Below are 8,187 nucleotides of genomic sequence, written 5' to 3'. Positions count from 1 at the left end.
GTGCCCTTTCCAATACCTGTGTAGAGAACGAATCCTCATTGTTTTGTAGGCTTCCACCACTTACCCAGCTCAGCTCCTGTTTGCCTGCTTCAGGGCTGGGGTGGGGGTAGGGGTGGGCGTGTTCCGTGGCTTCTGATCCTTGCTGCCATTGGCAACAGTAGCAGTGAAGACCTTCATCACACCTCACCTGCCACCTGTGTGCTACAAAGAGGTGGCGTATTCACAGTGGCTGACTTTTTGACCTACGAAAGATTAAATAATTCTTTTAAAATTGTTCTTAGCACAGATCAGAGCCTGTGGAATGAGGGGTGGTATGCTTTCTTCTAAGCTACCGAACCATGCCTCCTCCAGTCCTTAGTGCATTTGGCTAAATGACTAAAGGGCACCATTCTCTCAGGGTGGGGAAAGTGTCCTCTCCTCTGGGAGAAAGGTTGGGATTTTAGCATCTCTCACACTGTTGTTGTCCCGCAGGGCTTCTGGCCCTCAGTTCCTTTGGAATGTACAACTATTGGAATGCATAGCTACCCTGTATCTTGGAGAATTTTCAGTAGCACTTCTAGCCCCGACAGGATTCCACAAAGATGCCTCCAGGTGTTGTCAGGTTCTGGGGTTGGGGGAATCGTCCTGGCTGCCGGCCACAGCTGTATTTGCATCACAGCCCCCGGTCTCCATCTGCCCTTTGTCGGGCTCTGGGTTGCTCAAGTTGTGGGCTGTTATCCAGATCCTGGCCCTGAGTCTCCTCCCCAGTTAGTGCAGAGCTCAGCTAGGCTGGGTAGCCAAGGTAGCCTGTCCTAGCCCTGCATAATCCAAGAGTATAAGAAGTCACTTTTGTGGTCCTGCCTTGCCCAAATCATCTGGTCTAAGACACTGAATGAGGGGGCAGCCCCAGCACACAGCGTCTTTGTCATCCTGACTCACTGGGATGGAGGACTGGCTAGCGGCTTAAATGGTGAACTGATGGTCCCTCAGCCACCCCTGCTCCCAACAAGTCTAAAGTCCTTCTCCTGCGCCCTCACATTCCCAGAGCAACTTCCACCCTCTCCAGCCCCTTCCCTGTGTGCCCTGAGATGAGGCTCCTGAGATTGTTTATGCCAAAGCCCAGTGTAGTGCTTGTGAGTCCTGCTCTGTTGCAGTTCTCCAAGTGGCACCTTGTGTTCTGGACAGAGGCATTTCCTCTACCCACTGTCCTGCTCCGGGTCTGCTGCTCATCAGGGAGGACACAGATCTGGCCACTCCTCTCCCTGGTCACTTGAGCCATCTCCTGCTCTCTTGACCTTTGTGCTGAGCTGGCTTGCTGAGCACGTAGCTGCTGCTCAGTTAGTTTACTTTGTCTCTTCCTGTCTCTTTTTCTAGTGCCCTAAAATCCTGCCCTTCTGGGTCTTCTAGGAGGCTCCCTGTGGGGCAGTGGTTCTCAACCTGGGGGTTGAATGACCCATCCACAGGAGTTGCCTAGGGCCATTGGAAAACACAGATATTTACATTACGATTCATAAAAATAGCAAAATTATAGTTATGAAGTAGCAATAAAAGTAATTTTATAGTTTTGGGTCACTGCAACACGAGGAACTGTATTAAAGGGTTAGGAAGGTTGAAACCACTGAGTAGGAATTTTACTGTTGTGATAAAACCAGGACAAAGGCAACTTATAGAAGGAAGGGTTTAGCCGGGCGGTGGTGGCGCACGCCTTTAATCCCAGCACTCGGGAGGGAGGCAGAGGCAGGCGGATCTCTGTGAGTTCGAGACCAGCCTGGTCTACAAGAGCTAGTGCCAGGACAGGCTCCAAAACCACAAGAAACCCTGTCTCGAAAAACCAAAAAAAAAAAAAAGAAGGAAGGGTTTATTGTGGATAGGGGTCCCTGGCCATCATGGTGGGGAGCACAAAGCAGGGGAAGGATCCTGGGGAGGCACTGAAAACTCATATTTATAATCCAGAGCAGAGTGAGTGTACAGGGATGAAGGCAGGAGCCTGAAACCTGAAAGTCTGCCTCCTGCACACGACACCCATACATTTTCCAAGAAGTCAATGCCTTCTAATCCTTCCCAAACAGTTCCACAAAAAGAAACAAGACTGTGAACATATGAGCCTATGGAGGGGTATAGCTGCTGACTGTCTTGCAGCTGTGTCAGGTTGCATGCGTGGGCTTTAGGGCAGATCGCATGTTTTTGACATAACCCACGTCACTGTCTTACTGAGGGATATTGGGTAGTTACTTGGCCTCTTTAGGCTTCAGTCTCCACATTTGTAAAACGGGTACTTACCCCTCAGAATGGTGGGACCCGAAGAATAAAGAGATATAAGGGGTATGACACAGAGGGCAAATCCACACCCTCTATGCGTTATCCACAGGGATCAGGAGTGAAAGAAGTGGGAGGGGTACTGCTGGCCTCTGCCCCACTCCAGGGCCTTAAGATCCATCCAGTAAACTGAAGTGCAAGGTGTTCCACGGAAGCTTCGGGTACCACTGTGATTATCCTTTGGCTGATAGCTGCCTCTGCTGGTCAGATTCTATAGAGCGGGTTTCAAATGCCCTTCTGTGTGATTGATACAGAGGAGAACAATGGAGGGCAGGGTCTACTGATCGGAGGAGGCAGCTCTTGCTGGAGCTTCAGGACAGGCAGAGTCAAAGAGGGGAGGATCAGCATGCAGGGGGAAGGAAAGGGCGGCGGAGGAGTGAGTCTGAGGAAGCAAGGGGCAGGCTTGTTCATGGCAGGGGCAGTACACGAGGACACCCCTGACTGAGCTTTCTTCATTCACTGGTCCTAAGAATAGGAGTGGAGATTCACAACTAATTCTTGGAGACCCAATGAGTGCCAAGGTCAAGAGCAGCCAAGCCAGTGCCATATGTATACAGTGGGACAAGTGGGAGCAAGGGGCACTCCTGGACTGTGGTGGGTAGGGAGGAGGACCATGGGGGCGCACTGGGGAGGGGCTTGGAGGAGCTCCAGGCCCTCCCTCTGAAGACCAGGAGGAAACATGCTTTTACATTCTTCAGCTGATCTGTTCTCCACAGGATAACATCAGAGGCACGGGGCTCTTCATCACATGCCTGCCTTATAAGGTGGGCTATCTTGGCACCTGCAACTGGCACAGCAAACAGCTGGCTTATGTCTTCTTCAGCTGTTGGAACTACAGAGTTCCCCAAGGGCAATGGGATAGACAGAGACTCTGTTCATCCTCAGAAAATGCTCCTGTCAAGATGCTGAGAGGGTACCGACATCATCCCATCCTCTCTGCCAGATCTTCCACACCAGAACCCTTATCTCATGCAGAGGACCAGTGGCTTGGCCTTCTGTCCTGTATTCTCACATTGTATCTTTGCTTCTCTCCTTAAGGCTCAGCCTGCTTTGGGGACTTGCAGCATGGCCAAACGTCTCTGAAGTCACACTCTAGAGAATGACCCAACTCTAGGGTCAGCTGCCACCATGCTATCTTCAAGATTATTGTTTGAAAGAAAAAGGGGGCGGACATCAAAACTGCTTCCCTGAGTCCTGTGCTGGGCTGACAGGGCTTTATCAAGAGGTCCTAAGGGCATTCCTTGACTGGTTAGTGTATCAACATTCAGACGTGAGTGAGATGGCTCAGCGAGTGAGCACTTGGTGCACAAGCTAGACATAACCCAAATTCCATCCTGGCATCCTACCTGGAAGGAAAGGTCATTGTCCTCTGACCTCCACACATGTGGCATGTGCACACACACACACACACACACACACACACACACACACACACAACTATATTCAAATGTGAAAATTATATACCCATGTCTATAATTCCTGGAGTCATAACCTAAGGTGTGTGTGTGTGTGTGTGTGTGTTTATTTCTGTGTAGAAGATGGCTCTACAGGGTGGGTCTGCTGCCTTCCTTGTGACTTCTCAACCAATCTCATGACATTTATTTCTGTAGACTGTGACAGACCATACAGGGCCTTTTCTCCATCCTTGCTGTCCCTTTCTCTCCTCCATTCTTTCCTCCTCCTCCCCCTTTTTGTTTTTACTTATTTATTTATTTAAGACTTCTGTCTCTTCCCTGCCACCGCCTCCCATATCCCTCCCCCTCCCCCAATCAACTCCCTCTCTCTCATCATTACCTATGAACCCCTTTTTGTTTCATAAACTATATCATTACGGAAAAATTCAAACCAGAAAAAGAAAAGAAATATTTAAAAACCCAACATGGATTCATCCCAGGTTTAACAGCTATCAAAGCATGGCCAGCCTTGTTTCTCCTCTGTCTCAGCCCCTACTTTCCAAAGAATTTAAAGTAAACATGATATATTGTATCATTTTAAGAAGTCTCTCTCAAAGTCAAACGCTTGTGTGCTTTTGAGCATAAAGCAACATATTTTACTATCTTTCACACTGAAGGTCAGAATCTCACATGATCTCATGGGTTAAAATCAAGGTACGTCCCCTCCTGCCTCTTTGGGAGAGCCAGCTTCTCTATGTTACCTACATTGTCTAGCTAATCACCCCAACATTCTGACTATCATTCCCTCCCCCAGATTCTTCATTTTCAACACTCTGGCTGGTTTAGAATCACATGGTGTGTGATTCCACTGTGCCCAGCATCCCTTCTGCAGATCTGCCATAAACTGTCAGGCAGCTTTCCATCCCTGCAACAAAATCCCCAAGATAATTATAAAGACAAAGGACTCATTTTTGGCTCACAGGTTGGAGGTTCCAGTCTAACATCAGCCTGAGCAGTGGCTTTGAGCCTCTGGTGGGCATCCCAGGAAGCAATGGTGAGGAGCATGGGGCAGAACAAGCTGGAGGCACAGAAATAAGGAAGGGATGCTATCATGATTGCTGTCAAGAGCAATGATCTAAGGACCTCCCCACCAGGCCACACCTCTCCAAAATACCACTCTGTAGACCAAGCTTTTAATACCTTGGATTTTACCGGACATATATCCACACCACGGCAGAAACAGGTTTGCGGGTCTCACGGTTGGCCCCTGAGCACTTTTGAGAGGGCTGCAATTCTGCCTGTACATGGGGAACTAAGAAAAACCTCTAGTGAGTATGATGGCTTACTCCTGTAACCACAGCACTCAGGAGGCTGAGATGGGAAGATTACGTGAGTTCAAGACCAGACTGGGCTACAATTTGGGAAGGAGAGAAAGTAGAAAAGAAAACTCAAACCCTCATTCCAGTAACAAAACAGATGCCAGTAAATATAATAAGACTGTCATGTGATCATCTTTTCAAGCTAATAAAGGGTGTGGGGATGGGCTTTTCACTGCTGCTTGGAAGACACAGCAAGAGCAGGCAGTGACCCTTGGCAGAAGAGGCGAGGTAGGGAGAGATGCGAGGTAAGACAAGACCAAAGTCCTTGTGCAAAATTAAGGGCTTTTCAGATGCCGAGAATCTTAACTACACACAGCTGTAGAATTCTGGGTAAGACGAGACTATAGGGGCTTGGTCTTGAGAGGCTCATGAAGTTTGGAGGGAGGTTTTGTTTGTTTTGTTTTGTTTTGTTTTGTTTTTTTTTCACTGTTCCAGGCAGGTCACATGGGTGGAAAGTCAGCGCTGACTGGAGTCAGAATTTGTGTCTAGCTCTGTCTGGTTCCAAAGCTTCTGATCTTAACCACCCGTTGTCTCTCCAGTGAGGTGAGGATCTATGGGGACCCTAGCCTGCCGGATCTGATAAATAAGTCTGTGGAAGGGAGCCACAGAGAGGAAACAAGCCTCCCAAGCCATCATCAATATGGAAGTAGAAACTGAATCCCATGTAAAATGAAATCACTGGGCATATATTCTAAGCAGAAAAGGAAATCTATAAGCTGTTAAGAATTAATGTACCTTCATAAGGTTCTGACCAGATTTAAAGGGAACAAATCCGGCCAGAGTGATATTTGTGTGATCTTGGGGTAAAGTTACACAATGAAGGGATAAAAGGGAGACATCCAGTCAGGCACACATTGATTTCCAGAAAGCAGGAGACCGAGTCCTCTGAGGCAGTCCCTGGGAGTCCTGCTGACCTCAGAGGGATGGGCCATGGTTGCATGGGGTTAAGCTGAGACCCCAGGCTGGATCCTATCTCCTCAGAAACCATGGGGGAACAAACATGGTTTTAGACAGGCTGCAGAACACTCAGGCATCTGGAAAGATGAGGAGCAGCCCAGGAGTTCAATGAGTCAAACAATGATCACCTCCAAATATCACATGGTCATTTCTTTCTACGACCTTCCTGCTCTGACTTGTGACTGACCGAATCACAGGGAACGGCCAGGGCTGGGTTTTAGAATTCGATTGGATTGGAACCGCAGTCCCATTGCCGCCTGTTTGATCTCAGCCACTTGGTGTCTCAGAGGGGTCATCCTCTCAAGGGAGGTTTGAGGAGTCTGACATGTATGTTCTCTATAAACTCTACTCTTTCTTCTCCCTGGCAGTGGTGACCTTCTGCCAACCCACTGCAGCATGTCCTCCAAGCCTTGCATCTGTTTCCTGTATCCAGTTGGTGGCTTTTCCTTCTTCGCCTTTGCAACTAAGTTCTATTCTCTAATATCCTTTATGCTAAATGCCCCTTCTCCTTCTCTTGCACCCATCAATATCTAAATTAAATGTGTGTGTGTGTGATGTGTGGTATTTGCATGTGTGCACATATATAAGTCGGTGTCCATGCCTGTGAATGTTCCTGTGAAGGCCAGAGGTCAATGTCAGGTGTCTTCTTCTCTGCACCCCCACCCCCCGACTTTGTATTTTGAGACAGGGTCTCCGAACCAGGACCTCACTGATTAACTAGACTGGTTGGCCACTCATCCCCAGATCTTCCTGTCTTCATTCCCCGGTGTGAAGATGACAGGCATGTGTTGCCAAGCCGAGCTTTTTGCATGGGTGCTGGGGATCAAGCTCAGATCCCCATGCACTTTCCCCACTGAGCTATCTCCCTGCCCCTCCCCCATCCTAGTTTCATCATGGTTGTTTCTTTGAGAACTCACAGTCATGTGACTTGCACTGCCCCAAGTGAACAGAGATCTTCCCCGCCTATGTGTACTTGCACCTACCTGATTTGGCTCCCTTAGCAAGACTGTCTGCTTTGTGGCAGTAACCGTTTCTTTAAATTCTTCTCTTTTTCTCATAGCATCCTGTCAAGAGCTGGGCACATAGTTAGAGTTCAGTGCTGAAAGAACTTGGGATTGTCAAAACTGTGTGCCTATGGATCCTTTAGCAAACCCCATGGACCGCTCTTCTGGTGCCTGGAACTGGCTGGATGCAGAGGACATTGTTGTGAGTGAGAAGCAATGATAAGGAAGCTGATGTCTAGTGAAAGAGAGAGGTCTAACAGTGTGCTTCAAGCTCATTGTTTGAACATGAAAACCAAGTTTTGAAGGAAGAACAGGCATTTGTCTGACCCAGAGCTGAGGTTGGTTGCTCCAAGATGAACTATCACTCGCTGTAGGAAAGCTGGAATCTTCAGGGGGAAACAGAAGAAATAGTGTGGCTCAGGATGGACAACAGACAGCCTTGAAGTCGGTATTAACCAGTTACCTGTATTCTATCTGGGAGGAAATAGAAGAGACACTAAAGTGTTTAAACACAGGATGTCCTGGAAGACAGAGATAACAGGGCCTTGAGTAATTGTCTCCTCACAGAAACATGAACCCAAGCAAGCACTCACGCACGAAGCAACTTTCATGTGAGCTAAGATCACAGCGATTGCTTTTAGCATTATAAGACACACTGAAGGAGACAGAAAGAAATGCTGGCCCTGTTACTGCTTCTTAGGCTGAGGATAGGAAGAGATGGTCTTCTCTTTGGGGAACAAGCAAAAATTAAGCCCAGACTTTCAGTGTTTAACCCAATACCAAACAGAGTCCATAGACTTTGCCTGGAGGCTAGTGACCCTGCCTGAGTCCTGGATCTTTGGCCCTGGGCCATAGACCTGCATCTTACCTCCCAGCTGTCTAGAGCAGGGCAGAAGTAAGCACAGGACCAGGACTCTGGGTTGGAAATTAATATGGGTGGGTGAAACTCAACCCTGGGCAGATCCCAAGGGGTCCCATCTTCTGGCCAATGCCCATGGATAGAGCTTGAGGACGTACCCTACCAAAAGGAGACCTATGGCTCCAGCCTGAAGGACTTCTACTGGGTGAATCACCTGTGGTTGGTTGTAGAAACATGAGTCATGAGCAGCGCACAGCAGGAGGCAGGTCACAGCAGTGTGAAGCTTGGTCTTGTCTCTG

This window comes from Microtus ochrogaster, unplaced genomic scaffold (assembly GCF_000317375.1).
Source record: "Microtus ochrogaster isolate Prairie Vole_2 unplaced genomic scaffold, MicOch1.0 UNK12, whole genome shotgun sequence".
Taxonomy (NCBI): domain Eukaryota; kingdom Metazoa; phylum Chordata; class Mammalia; order Rodentia; family Cricetidae; genus Microtus; species Microtus ochrogaster.
This window is presented reverse-complemented; position numbering follows the sequence as displayed.